A 15,451-nucleotide genomic window follows, 5' to 3' on the forward strand; every position below is an offset into this window, starting at 1 on the left:
AGAAAGATGCAGGGGAGATAAGCAAAAATATACATACCGTGGCCTCCCCTGTAGCTCAGTTGGTAGTGCATGGCGCTTGCAACGCCAGGGTTGTGGGTTTGATTCCCACGGGGGGCCAGTATGAAAAAATGTATGCACTCACTAACTGTAAGTCGCTCTGGATAAGAGCGTCTGCTAAATGACTAAAATGTAAAATGTGTTTGTGAGACATGAATGTCTCTGTCTGTCCTTTCCCCCTCCCTCTCTCTCACTCCTTTTCCACCTATCTTTCCCCCTCTCCCTCCCTCTCTCTCACTCCTTTTCCACCTATCTTTCCCCCTCTCCCTCCCTCTCTCCCACTCCTTTTCCACCTATCTTTCCCCCTCTCCCTCCCTCTCTCCCACTCCTTTTCCACCTATCTTTCCCCCTCTCCCTCCCTCTCTCCCACTCCTTTTCCACCTATCTTTCCCCCTCTCCCTCCCTCTCTCCCACTCCTTTTCCACCTATCTTTCCCCCTCTCCCTCCCTCTCTCCCACTCCTTTTCCACCTATCTTTCCCCCTCTCCCTCCTCTCTCTCACTCCTTTTCCACCTATCTTTCCCCCTCTCCCTCCCTCTCTCCCAGGAGGTGGTGATTTAGACACGTGTCTGGTCAGTCCATGTGACGGGGTGGTCCGCCTACCGTGGTTGGAGGTGGTCTATCCCCAGTTCATCCACAACATATCGGATGATGTGCCCACTTTGGCCGACCACCCGACCTCAGTCCCCGACCTCACCCCCGTGGTGGGCCTCGGCCTGGGCGGCTGGGGGGGCTCTTCCTCGGGAGAACCAGACTCCTGGTCCTGGGATGAAAAAAATGATGTCCTGCCTCCAGACAGGGTTGACGTGGCTCTACCCCGCCAACAGTGCAACGAGGACGGGTTTGGATGGAGGGGGAGGCACCACTTGATGGGTGGGAAAGGGGACTACGTGGAACTACTGGAGCCCAGGGGTGGTCCGGACGGGGGCACGGACCCCAGTCAGAGGTACCTGGAGATGCATGGGATCTGTAAGACCAAGACCCTGCCGCTGTGTAGATGGAACAAGGCTGTCAAACTCCACAGGGGGAAGGCCTGGGGGTATGGGCGGCTGGACACAGCCTGGGGCAGTAGGGGTGTCCTGGGGGGTAAGAGGGGTGGCCCCCTGCCTAGGGTCATTCATCTGGGGGCGAACAAGATGGTCTTGGTCATACCACCCCTCGCTCCAGGAGAAACAGGGCCTAGGAAAAGACCCAGAAGGGCCAGGAAGCTGGGGGATGTATTTTGAAGGTCTGTCCAAGGAGAGGAGGCCTGGGGTTGGCAGGGAGAGGGAGGGTAGTGGGTCTAAGTTTACACAGCCATGCAGGCACAGCCATAGGAGTAAGGACTCAGGAAATAGTGACAGTTTGGTAGCGAACGAGACGGCCAATCGCAAACCGGCACACGTCGTAGAGGGCCAATTGGATCAAGGCTCTCACTCTGACTCTGTGTTCGAGGACGCTGTTAAACCACTGAGTGGAGACAGCAACACCATGCCCACTTCAGATACACCAGAGAGGAAGACATTCCACTAGTGACTCTTGTGTAACAGATGAAACAGCAAAACGGAGAGAGACAGAACGTTCTCTTTCTCGACCCGGTACTGATGCTGACCCAAACAAGACACCAACAGCCTCAGAATGGAGGGATGAGAAAGGGAAGAAGGGAAGAGTGAGTCCCAGAGGAAAGGAAGTAAAAACAGGAGGATTCAGGGCACCCAGGTAAAGTGGAAAACTAGAATGACTTCATAACTTCTTATAAAGATGGAATAGTTTTTCTTGTGCAGGTACGATTCCTTCACATATGGATATAGTACACCTGAACTTCCAGTCTATTGGATACTCATACACAGCCCTGTCATATAGGACCAAATGCCTTATTGGTAAGAAACAATCACCTCTAGTGCATCTATCTCTGTTTTAAGAAAACACTGTGTGTTCCCAAATGGCACCCTAAAGTAGTGCACTGTTTGGGGAATAGGGTGTCGTTTGGGACGCAGACTATACTAGACTCATGAAGAGGGAAGACACTAACTAACCAATAAGTTAGGAATCAACCACAAACACTTACCTCACACTCAGTATGACATCACTGTTTGACATGACTGTATGACATCACTGTGTGACATCACTGTATGACATCACTGTATGATATCACTGTGTGACATCACTGTGTGACATCACTGTTTCTTCTCTCTCAGGAGGAAGAGGAATGGGAGAGGAGGAAAGGGGAAGGCTAAATGTGGTGGTCGGTTCCAAAACACCTCAGCATGGTCCCGCCTCATCCCCCACATCCAACACGCTAATCACTACAGGCAACCAATCAGAGCCAGCACAGCAGCCTGAGGGGCCGGATAAAGTTGAGGTGACTAAACTGCTTGGAGTAACCCTGGATTGCAAACTGTCATGGTCAAAACATATTGATACAACAGTAGCTAGGATGGGGAGAAGGATGTCCATAATAAAGCGCTGCTCTACCTTATTAACAACACTATCAACAAGGCAGGTCCCATAGGCCCTAGTTTTGTCACACCTGGACTACTGTTCAGTCGTGTGGTCAGGTGCCACAAAAAAGCACGGCTGGCCCTTGGATGTACACAGAGAGCTAATATTAATAATATGCATGTCAATCTCTCCTGACTGTGTGAAGGAGAGATTGACTTCATCACTACTTGTATTTATGAGAGGTATTGACATGTTGAATGAACCGAGCTGTCTGTTTGAACTACTGGCGCACAGCTCAGACACCCATGCATAACCCACAAGAAATGCCACCAGAGGTCTCTTCACGGTCCCCAAGTCCACCTTATGGAACAGCGGGGACTGTGAAGCATCACAAACATAGGCACAGAAACATGCATACACACACACAATAACATACGCACTATACACACACGTACACATGGATAATGTACTGGATATATGTGGTAATGGAGTAGGGGCCTGAGGGGACACAGTGTGTTGTGAAATCTGTGAATGTATTGTAATGTTTTAAAAATGTATGAACTGCCTTCATTTAGCTGGACCCCAGGAAGAGTAGCTGCTGCCTTGGCAGGAACTAATGGGGATCCATAATAAATATAAATACAAATACAAATAAAGAGGTCACACCAGCCAATGAGGGACAAGAAGAAGCTGAGACTGGGAAAAGCAGTTTTGGTTTGATTTTAGCTTCTTTTTGAGGAATTTCTATGTCAAGTGGATTGAAAGTAGATGTGCAGAGAATTCATTATTCTCAACGCTTCCTTTTACCAACAGAAAACCAGGTTGTCCAATCAGAAGTCTCACCTGACACAACTAGCCAATCAGGCACATCCTTATCTAACCAGACATCTCCTGACCTATCACCTAAAGCCTCCTAAGGGAATTGGAAAGCTGATGCTGACAGGTGACTTTTATATCCATTTCTTCTACTTGTATCATTCCATCAGTCTATCCCTTTACTGGTACTTTCCTTTCATCCATACTTCTCCCTTCACCACTCATGCCATTATCCTCCACCGCTCTCTTGTCTCTTGTCTCTTGTCTCTCCCTCTTCATCTCTCTCTCTCTCTCTCTCTTCTCTCTCTCTCTCTCTCTCTCTCTCTCCTCTCTCTCTCTCTCTCTCTCTCTCTCTCTCTCTCTCTTCCCCCCACCCTCTCTCTGTCCATAGGTACGGTGGACAGGCTGGGACGAGCTGTGGTCGTCACTGAAACGCACCTCCCTGTGGACGGTTGCTCTATAAAGGGCGTCTTATGATGTGTGTGTGTATGTGTGTGTGTGTGTGTGTGTGTATGTGTGTGTGTGTGTGTGTGTGTGTGTGTGTGTGTGTGTGTGTTCCAGGCTGTGGTCCCAGGAGGTCTTGGCTCTGTCCTCATTCTGGAGCAACAGCAGGAGTCGTCTCCCCCACTCCTCTAGAGGCAGTAGAGGTGACTACACACACACACTCCACTTCTCTCATTAATCATTGTTATCACTCCATTTGACCTCTGACCCTGTTACTTTAATGGTAAATTGTGTTTTTATAGAGCACACTATCCTTCATCCTCCTTTCTTAGAGAGAGGGAGAGAGAGAGAGAGAGAGAGAGAGAGAGAGAGAGAGAGAGAGAGAGAGAGAGAGAGAGAGAGAGAGAGAGAGAGAGAGAGAGAGAGAGAGAGAGAGAGAGAGAGAGAGAGAGAGAGAGATGGACAGAGAGAGAGACACATGGACCTGAAATAAGCAGAGGTAGTGAGAAACAAAGAACAAGGGATGGATCATCAAATAGGATTAAATGCACAGAAATATAATGAATAGAATGGGAGTATAGCAGAACAGTGTTATATTGTATCACATAGGGAAGACTGGAGTATAGTAGTACAGTGTAATATTAGTATAGTAGTACAGTGTTATATTGTATCACAGAGGGAAGACTGGAGTATAGCAGTACAGTGTTATATTGTATCACATAGGGAAGACTGGAGTATAGTAGTACAGTGTAATATTAGTATAGTAGTACAGAGTTATATTGTATCACAGAGGGAAGTCAGGAGTATAGCAGTACAGTGTTATATTGTATCACAGAGGGAAGACTGGAGTATAGTAGTACAGTGTCATATTGTATCACAGAGGGAAGACTGGAGTATAGCAGTACAGTGTTATATTGTATCACAGAGGGAAGACTGGAGTATAGCAGTACAGTGCTATATTGTATCACAGAGGGAAGACTGGAGTATAGTAGTACAGTGTTATATTGTATCACAGAGGGAAGACTGGAGTATAGTAGTACAGTGTTATATTGTATCACATAGGGAGGACTGGAGTATAGTAGTACAGTTTTATATTAGTATAGTAGTACAGTGGTATATTGTATCACAGAGGGAAGAATGGAGTATAGTAGTACAATGTTATATTGTATCACAGAGGGAAGACCGGAGTATAGCAGTACAGTGTTATATTGTATCACATAGGGAAGATGGAGTATAGTAGTACAGTGTTATATTAGTATAGAAGTACAGCGTTATATTAGTATAGTAGTACAGTGTTATATTGTATCACAGAGGGAAGACTGGAGTATAGCAGTACAGTGTTATATTGTATCACAGAGGGAAGAATGGAGTATAGCAGTACAGTGTTATATTGCATCACAGACAGAAGACTGGAGTATAGCAGTACAGTGTTATATTGTATCACAGAGGGAAGACTGGAGTATAGTAGTACAGTGTTATATTGTATCACAGAGGGAAGACTGGAGTATAGTAGTACAGTGTTATATTGTATCACAGATGGAAGACTGGAGTATAGCAGTACAGTGTTATATTGCATCACAGACAGAAGACTGGAGTATAGCAGTACAGTGTTATATTAGTATAGTAGTACAGTGTTATATTGTATCACAGAGGGAAGACTGGAGTATAGCAGTACAGTGTTATATTGTATCACATAGTGAAAACTGGAGTATAGCAGTACAGTGTTATATTGTATCAAAGATGGAAGACTGGAGTATAGTAGTACAGTGTTATATTGAATCACATAGGGAAGACTGGAGTATAGTAATACAGTGTTATATTAGTATAGTAATACAGTGTTATATTAGTATAGCAGTACAGTGTCATATTGTATCACAGAGGGAAGTCAGGAGTATAGTAGAACAGTGTCATATTGTATCACAGAGGGAAGTCAGGAGTATAGTAGTACAGTGTTATATTTTATCACAGAGGGAAGAATGGAGTATAGTAGTACAATGGCATATTGTATCACAGAGGGAAGACTGGAGTATAGCAGTACAGTGTTATATTGTATCACAGAGGGAAGACTGGAGTATACAAGTACAGTTTTATATTAGTATAGTAGTACAGTGTTATATTAGTATAGCAGTACAGTGTTATATTAGTATAGCAGTACAGTGTTACATTAGTATAGTAGTACAGTTTTATATTAGTATAGTAGTACAGTGTTATATTAGTATAGTAATACAGTGTTATATTAGTATAGTAATATAGTGTTATATTAGTATAGCAGTAAAGTGTCATATTGTATCACAGAGGGAAGTCAGGAGTATAGTAGAACAGTGTCATATTGTATCACAGAGGGAAGTCAGGAGTATAGTAGAACAGTGTCATATTGTATTACAGAGGGAAGACTGGAGTATAGTAGTACAGTGTTATAGTGTACCACAGAGGGAAGACTGGAGTATAGTAGTACAGTGTCATATTGTACGATAGAGGGAAGACTGGAGTATAGCAGTACAGTGTTATATTGTATCACAGAGGGAAGACTTGAGTATAGCAGTACAGTGTAATAATGTTTCACAGTGGGAAGACTGGAGTATAGCAGTACAGTGTTATATTGTATCACAGAGGGAAGACTGGAGTATAGCAGTACAGTGTTATATTGTATCACATAGGGAAGACTGGAGTATAGTAGTACAGTGTTATATTAGTATAGTAGTACAGCGTTATATTAGTATAGTAGTACAGTGTTATATTGTATCAAAGAGGGAAGACTGGAGTATAGCAGTACAGTGTTATATTGTATCACAGAGGGAAGACTGGAGTATAGTAGTACAGTGTTATATTAGTATAGTAGTACAGAGTTATATTGTATCACAGAGGGAAGACTGGAGTATAGTAGTACAGTGTTATATTGTATCACATAGGGAAGACTGGAGTATAGTAGTACAGTGTTATATTAGTATAGTAGTACAGCGTTATATTAGTATAGTAGTACAGTGTTATATTGTATCAAAGAGGGAAGACTGGAGTATAGCAGTACAGTGTTATATAGTATCACAGAGGGAAGACTGGAGTATAGTAGTACAGTGTTATATTGTATCACAGACGGAATACTGGAGTATAGCAGTACAGTGTTATATTGTATCACATAGGGAAGACTGGAGTATAAGCAGTACAGTGTTATATTGTATCACAGAGGGAAGACTGGAGTATAGTAGTACAGTGTTATATTTTATCACAGAGGGAAGACTGGAGTATAGTAGTACAGTGTTATAGTGTATCACAGAGGGAAGACTGGAGTATAGTAGTACAGTGTTATATTAGTATAGTAATACAGTGTTATATTAGTATAGTAATACAGTGTTATATTAGTATAGCAGTACAGTGTCATATTGTATCACAGAGGGAAGTCAGGAGTATAGTAGAACAGTGTCATATTGTATCACAGAGGGAAGTCAGGAGTATAGTAGTACAGTGTTATATTGTATCACAGAGGGAAGACCGGAGTATAGCAGTACAGTGTTATATTGCATCTCAGACGGAAGACTGGAGTATAGTAGTACAGTGTTATATTGTATCACATATGGAAGACTGGAGTATAGTAGTACAGTGTCATATTGTATCACAGAGGGAAGACTGGAGTATAGCAGTACAGTGTTATATTGTATCACAGAGGGAAGACTGGAGTATAGTAGTACAGTGTCATATTGTATCACAGAGGGAAGACTGGAGTATAGCAGTACAGTGGTATATCGTATCACATAGGGAAGACTGGAGTATAGTAGTACAGTGTTTTATTAGTATAGTAGTACAGCGTTATATTAGTATAGTAGTACAGTGTTATATTGTATCACAGAGGGAAGACTGGAGTATAGTAGTACAGTGTTATATTATATCACAGAGGGAAGACTGGAGTATAGTAGTACAGTGTTATATTATATCACAGAGGGAAGACTGGAGTATAGTAGTACAGTGTTATATTATATCACAGAGGGAAGACTGGAGTATAGCAGTACAGTGTTATATTGTATCACAGAGGGAAGACTGGAGCGGTTCGCTCTATGAAAAGGTTGTTTAGAGAAAAAAGTATGTTCTCATACAATTTGATACTAATGATTTTTCCTCTACCCTCTCCCCTCTTTCTCTCTTTCCCTCCTTCTGCACCTCTCTTTCCTCCTTATCTCTCCCTCCACCTCTCTCTCTCTCTTCCTCCCTCCCTCCACCCCTCTCCCTCCTCTCTCCTCTCCTTCTCTCCCTTCCTCCCTCCCTCCACCCCTCTCCCTCCTCTCTCCTCTCCTTCTCTCTATCAGTATGAGAGGGAGATAGAGCAGATCCAGGATCAGTTAGATGACTACAGGGAGCCTCCCATCTCTCTCAGCAGACTCTCCCTTAAACAGCACAAGTTCAATACCTTCAGAGAGTCCGCCAACGTGAGTGAGTGTGTTTGTTGCTCATCTGTATATTTTCCTCTGTGTGTCTGCATGGGTGTGTCTGTGTGTTTATGTGTGTGTGTGTGTGTGTGTGTCTGCATGCATGTGTTTTTGCTCATCTCTATGTGTGTGTGTGTGTGTGTGTGTGTGTGTGTGTGTGTGTGTGTGTGTGTGTGTGTGTGTGTGTGTGTGTGTGTGTGTGTGTGTGTGTGTGTGTGTGTGTGTGTGTGTGTGTGTGTGTGTGTGTGTGTGTGTGTGTGTGTGTGTGTGTGTGTGTGTGTGTGTGTAGGAGCTGCACACTGAGACCCTGGCAGTACTGGGAGATCTGGAGAGCTGGTCAGAGCTGGACTGGGGCGGACTGAGAGTGGTGCAGGTCAGGGTACCACCGTTCAGAGAGAGACTCAGAGTCATGTCTCACTGTCTGTCTGCTGGACAACACTGGACAACACACAGAGACCACTGTCCACACTGACCGAGGTAAACACACAGAGACCACTGTCCACACTGACCGAGGTAAACACACAGAGACCACTGTCCACACTGACTGAGGTAAACATACAGAGACCACTGTCCACACTGACCGAGGTAAACACACAGAGACCACTGTCCACACTGACTGAGGTAAACATACAGAGACCACTGTCCACACTGACTGAGGTAAACACACAGAGACCACTGTCCACACTGACTGAGGTAAACACACAGAGACCACTGTCCACACTGACCGAGGTAAACACACAGAGACCCCTGTCCACACTGACCGAGGTAAACACACAGAGACCCCTGTCCACACTGACCGAGGTAAACACACAGAGACCACTGTCCACACTGACCGAGGTAAACACACAGAGACCACTGTCCACACTGACTGAGGTAAACACACAGTACACACAAACAGTACAGATACACATACACACCACAGGAGGCTGGTGAGGGCAGAACGGCTCATGGTAATGGCTGGAATGGCGTGAATGGAATGGAAACCACTTGTTTGATGTGTTTGATACCATTCCAATTAAGGTTCCACCAACCACCTTTTATATATACACACAAAAACACACTCTGACACGACACACACACACACACGTGCGCACACACACACAAACAAATGCACGCAATTCAAACAAGCACACAGTAACAGCAACAAACACAGCTGTCTAGGCCCCAATCTTTATTAATGAAATGCCACTGGCCTTGAGTAAAGCCAGAGTGTCTATGTATGCGGATGACTCTATACACGTCAGCTACTACAGCGAGTGAAGTCACTGCAACACTTAACAAACAGCTGCAGTTAGTTTCAGTATGGGTGGCAAGGACTAAATTAGTCCTAAATATTTAAAAAACTAAAAGCATTGTATTTGGGACAAATCATTCACTAAACCATAAACATCAATTAAATCTTGTAATAAATGATGTGGAAATTGATCAAGTAGAGGGGACTAAACTGCTTGGAGTAACCTTATTTACATAAGTATTCAGACCCTTTGCTAAGACACTCGAAATTGAGTTCAGGTGCATCCTGTTTCCATTGATCATCCTTAAGATGTTTCTACAGCTTGATTGGTAAATTCAATTGATTGGACATGATTTGGAAAGGCACACACCTGTCTCTATAAGGTCCCACAGTTGACAGTGCACGTCAGACCAAAAACCAAGCCATGAGGTCGAAGGAATTGTCGGTAGAGCTCCAAAACATGATTGTGTCGAGGCACAGATCTGGGGAAGGGTACTAAAAATGTATGCAGCATTGAAGGTCCCCAAGAACAAAGTGGCCTCCATCATTCGTAAAATGGAAGAAGTTTGGAACCACCAAGACTCTTCCTGGAACTGGCCGCCGGGCCAAAATGAGCAATTGGGGGAGAAGGGCCTTGGTCAGGGAGGTCACCAAGAACCCGATGGCACTCTGACAGAGCTCCAGAGTTCCTCTGTGGACAACCATCTCTGCAGCACTCCACCAATGAGGCCTTTATGGTAGCGTGGCCAGACGGAAGCCACTCCTCAGTAAAAGGCACATGACAGCCCGCTTGGAGTTTGCCAAATGGCACCTAAAGGACTCTCAGACCATGAGAAACAAGATTCTCTGGTCTGATGAAACCAAGATTAAACTCTTTGGCCTGAATGCCAAGCGTCATATCTGGAGGAAACCTGGCACCATCCTTACGGTGAAGCATGGTGGTGGCAGCAGCATGTTGTGGGGATGTTTTTCAGCGGCAGAGACTGGGAGACTAGTCAGGATCGAGGGGAAGATCAACGGAGCAAAGTATAGAGAGATCCTTGATGAAAACCTGCTCCAGAGCACTCAGGACCTCAGACTGGGGGCGAAGGTTCACCTTCCAACAGGACAACGACCCAAAACACACAGCCAAGTCAACACAGGAATGTCCTTGAGTGGCCCAGCCAGAGCCCGGACTTGAACCCGATTGAACATCTCTGGAGAGACCTGAAAATAGCTGTGCAACGATGCTCCCCATCCAACCTGAGAGAGCTTGAGAGGATTTGCAGAGAAGAATGGGAGAAGAATGGGAGAAACTCTCCAAATACAGATGTGCTAAGCTTGTAGCATCATACCCAAGAAGACTTGAGGCTGTAATCACTGTCAAAGGTGATTCAACAAAGTACTGAGTGAAGTGTCTGAATAGTTATGTAAATGTGATAGTTAGAGGTGAGTATGACTATTAGCCAACAGATCTTGATGAGATGTCATTTTAAGTGATTGGAGTGTCCTTCGTTGTACTGAAAGGTGTCAGGATTGCGCAAATATGTTAAAGAAGTTGAACCAACTTGCCTAATAGGCCTACGACTACATGGTATAGCTATTTGTAGGCTATAGCCTAATGTAAATACAAATACATATAACTTAATATCATTGCACTGTTTGCGAGGAGAGCTTTATTGCGAGTAAGGATTTCATTGTATTGTGTTGCTTACACGCTGTATCATAAATAGACTTTGATTTGATTACCTTCAACACATGGTTAAAATATACCCTATTGAAGAATAAAAGAAAACAGACAGGTAAACTATCAATTCATTGAATTTATTTGCATAGATTAAACATGCTATTAAATCAATTGACCAAGTAGTGAACATAAATCGTTACTACGTAGAATTGCAGAACATTCCTTTTAAAACAGCCATAAAAACAAGCTTTTGGTTTGGTGTATTCATGCACCTCAATAATCTATAACCTAAATGCATTATTACCTCCACAACTTGGCCCAATTCACATTTCCTATTTCCCACCCTGACTTACCAAGCTAGAACGGGCCCTGCATCTCAACCAATAGCAAATGTAGGCTAAATATCCCAAGTAGGGCTACAGCAAATTCCAGAGAGGGTCAGGCTCCTTGGGCGTTCCAGAGAGGGTCAGGCTCCTTGGGCGTTCCAGAGAGGGTCAGGCTCCTTGGGCGTTCCAGAGAGGGTCAGGCTCCTTGGGCTTTGCGGTGGCCACTGTGGTTTGGGTGTCTCGGCAGAACGATGTCGCTGTAACCAAGTGGTCACATATTGTTCTGGGTTCCACTGCGTAAGAGGGGGTCCGTGGAGTTTTATGAACATCAAGGCAGACACACAGTGAGACACATATTCTCGTCACTGAAAATACAGGGAAGCAACCACCATTTACCTACCTCTAGGCTGCTATAGCCTACATATTATTTAGTCATTGATAGCGATGTCAAGAAAGCAGAGTAGCGCTTTGTTATGGACAGACCTCTCCCCATCTTAGCTACCGTTGCATCAATATGTTTTGACCATGACAGTTTACAATCCAGGGTTACACCAAGTATTTTAGTCTCCTCAATTTCCACATTATGCATTACAAGATTGAGTTGCAGTTTAGTCTTTAGTGAATGATTTGTCCCAAATACAATGTTTTTGAAATATTTAGAACTATCTTATTACTTGCCACACCTTTTAAAACTGACTGCAGCTGTTTGTTAAGGGTTGCAGTGATTTCACTTGCTGTGGTAGCTGACGTGTATAATGTTGAGTCATCAGCATACATGCAGACACAGGCTTTACTCAGTGAAAAAAGTAAGGGTCCTAGACAGCTGCCCTGGTGTATGCCAGACTCTTCCTGGACTATGTTGGAGAGGCTTCCATTAAAGAACATCGTCTGTGTTCTGTTAGACAGGTAACTCTCAAACCACTATACAGTAGAGGATGTAAAGCCATTACACATACGTTTTTTTAACAGCAGATTATGATCAATTAGGTCAAAAGTTGTGTGTATGTGGCGAGGGTTGGCTGTAAAGATTGCATGTATGCATGTGTAACAGTATTGTTTCCATCCCTCTCCTCGCCCCAACCTGGGCTTGAACCAGGGACCCTCTCTACACATTGACAACAGTCACCCTTGAAGCATTGTTACCTATCGCTCCACAAAAGCCTCGGCTCTTGTAGAGCAAGGGAAACTACTACTTCAAGGTCTCAGAGCGAATTATGTCACCAATTGAAACTCTATTAGCACACACCGCTAACTAGCACATAATACATGTAATGGCATTAAACACCTGGAAACCATGTGTTTGATGTGTTTGATACCATTCCACTCCAGTCATTACCACGAGCCTGTTCTCCCCAAATAAGGTGCCACCAACCTCCTGTGAATGGATTGCATAACATCTGCAGTGTGATAGCGATCACTTGCTGGGTGTCGACGAACAGGGGCGATATTACGGCAGATATTTTGGTCTGAGGTGATAGCGCCACTATCTCCTCAGAGATAAATGTGCCATTACTGACTCTTTATCCCTTCCTCCCTCTCTTTACTCCCTCCCTCTCTTTCTCTCATTCCCCCACTCTCTGTCCCTCTCTACTCCTCTCCCTCCCTCTCTTTCTCTCTTTCCCCCACTCTCTGTCCCTCTCCCTCCCTCTCTTTCTCTCTTTCCCCCACTCTCTGTCCCTCTCCCCTCCTCTCCCTCCCTCTCTTTCTCTATTTCCCCCACTCTCTGTCCCACTCCCCTCCTCTCCCTTCCTCCGCTTTCTCTCTTTCCCTCACTCTCTGTCCCTCTCCCCTCCTCTCCCTTCCTCCGCTTTCTCTCCTTCCCCCACTCTCCGTTCCTCTCCCCTCCTCTCCCTCCCTCTCTTTATATCTTTCCCCCACTCCCCTCCTCTCCCTTCATCCTCTACCTCCCTCCCTCCTCACCCCCCCTCACCCTCTCTCCCTAAAGCAAGCTCTATCTATTTTGGTGTAGGATGCTGAGTTCTGAGAGGCAGTACGTGGCCGTGTTAAATGGGGTGGAGGACACCTACCTTCCTGTCTTGGAGGGTCCAGATACACCCTCCTCCCTCCGGGGGAAAGCCAACCTCCTGTTCCCCAACTCGGCCAGCTTCAGCACCTTCCACTCGCAGTACCTCCTCCCATCCATGGAGGGAGCTCTACTGCAGCGTCAGCTCCAACAGGACCCCTTCAGTAAATATGTGAGTGGGTCACATAGAGTTGGATAGAGGGCTGTTTTAGCATGGGCAGCACCGTTGAGAAGTAGAAGAAGAAGAAATGTCCTACTTTATTCTCTCTCCTCTCGCACCCCCCCACCCTCTTTCTCTCTGCCTCTCTCGCTCTCTCTTTATCCCTCTTTCTCCCTCTCATACAAAGAGAGAGGAGTTTCTCCAGTACTCTCACTACATAAGGACTAAACCAGAAGTGGACTCCATGTTGGTCACTCAGGTTGCAGACTTCTTCAAGGTAAGAAAAAGTTCCATTCAAAAAACATTATTACAACATCAGTGGAGGCTGGTGAGGGGAGGACCGCTCATAATAATGGCTGGGATGGAATGAGTGGAATGTTTTATGTGTTTGATACCATACCAATTTATTCAGTTCCAGCCGTTACTGTGATTCCTTCCTCCGATTTAAATGCCACAAACCGCCACTGAACCGCATCAAAACCTAAAGCCTATTGCAACAACAAAGTTACAAACTAAAGCCAGATATGAGCTGGTTCATATAGTAAAGGCAATTAACACTGCATTGCATAAGCTAAGATAACTCATTAGTGTTGGATTACACTAAAACCAATCACAAGACTTTCAATATATTATAATAACCCCAGTCTGATACATACATAGGGCAAAGTCTGATCACAGCTTTAGACTGAGAAAACATGAAAAGAAGAACATCACACAGATGGTGTTAGCAGAGATCTGAGGGTATAATGTTCAGTGTAGTTATTTAGAACGACCACAGGGTGGCAGTAGAAGATATAATATTTCAAGTACTGTGTCATGAAAATGATGATGCGATAACAATGATGATGATGATTGGGTGGGAGGCTTGGCCAAATCTGTGCATTTAATTGGATTTTTCTTTTGGAATATTTTGTTTTATTTTCATGGGCTGGAGCTGCATGTATTACACTGTGTTTGTTATGTCTGTTCAGTTTGTTGATAATTTTTTTTATGTTATGTGAAGAAATAAATGATATTGATGATAATGACCATAGTGTAGATGGCTGAAGTCCTCTCCCCCTCCTCTTCCCTCCCCAGCTCAGACTCCCTGCCACCCCTCCTCTCTTCCCCCCTGTCCTTCCCCTAGTGTCTCCAGGCCCCTACACAGAGACTGGAACAGTGCTGTGATGTTCTGGAGGAGCTGGGAGGGCTAAACCCCGCCTCTGACTCCTCCCTCTCCATCCTCAGACATGCCCGGCGCCACGGTGAGGACCTTCGGGTCAGCGACCTCATCGTCGGGTGTCCGGTGAGAATGCCAGACTTAATTTAGAATAGATTAATCCCAACACTGGTATAACGCTGCCAAACTAGTGACAAGGTTTCAACCCTAAACTAGGGGTGCATCACTAATGGCACCCTATTCCCTATATATATATATATATATATATAGTGCACTTCTTTTGATCATAGGGCTCTGGTCAACAGTAGTGCATTATATAGGGAATAGGGTGCACACAAGCACAAACACACATACATACATACATGGATACATGCATGCACACACACACACACACACATGCAAAAACATATGAAGGCACGCTGACACACACACACTCACACATGAAGACATTGAGACACACACACACACAGCTTTCTGAGAGGTAGCTAGCAAAGGAACTGAGTGGTGGAGGAGGTTTGCTCTGCTTACATGACCCTCACATCACTGGATGGGTCAAAACAGATCCTTTGAAAAGCTACTCCAGAACAACATGAAGCAGTTTGGTGGGCGGTGAACTGTGTGTGTGCGTGTGTGGTAAAATATAGGTCATGATCTGACAGTCAGTATGTTGTTGTAGTGTTTTCATGACGTGTGTGTGTTTCCTTATGTGTGTTTCTGCACTTGCCTACGTG

At 44.6% G+C, this 15,451-nt stretch overlaps 1 pseudogene across 1 annotated transcript in view; it reads left to right on the forward strand.

The window, feature by feature from the left end:
• LOC311112659 overlaps positions 1–15,451 on the forward strand; it is a 27,576-nt pseudogene that overhangs the window by 4,875 nt on the left and 7,250 nt on the right. Inside the window, exons 2-9 of the transcript in view lie at positions 603–1,754; positions 2,234–2,397; positions 8,033–8,152; positions 8,442–8,629; positions 12,782–12,849; positions 13,324–13,573; positions 13,749–13,838; positions 14,639–14,846. The product of the transcript in view is annotated as an uncharacterized misc_RNA (transcript). The remainder of the gene's footprint in view (positions 1–602; positions 1,755–2,233; positions 2,398–8,032; positions 8,153–8,441; positions 8,630–12,781; positions 12,850–13,323; positions 13,574–13,748; positions 13,839–14,638; positions 14,847–15,451) is intronic.

This window comes from Coregonus lavaretus, assembly GCF_964263955.1.
Source record: "Coregonus lavaretus genome assembly, chromosome: 39".
Classification (NCBI taxonomy): Eukaryota; Metazoa; Chordata; class Actinopteri; order Salmoniformes; family Salmonidae; genus Coregonus; species Coregonus lavaretus.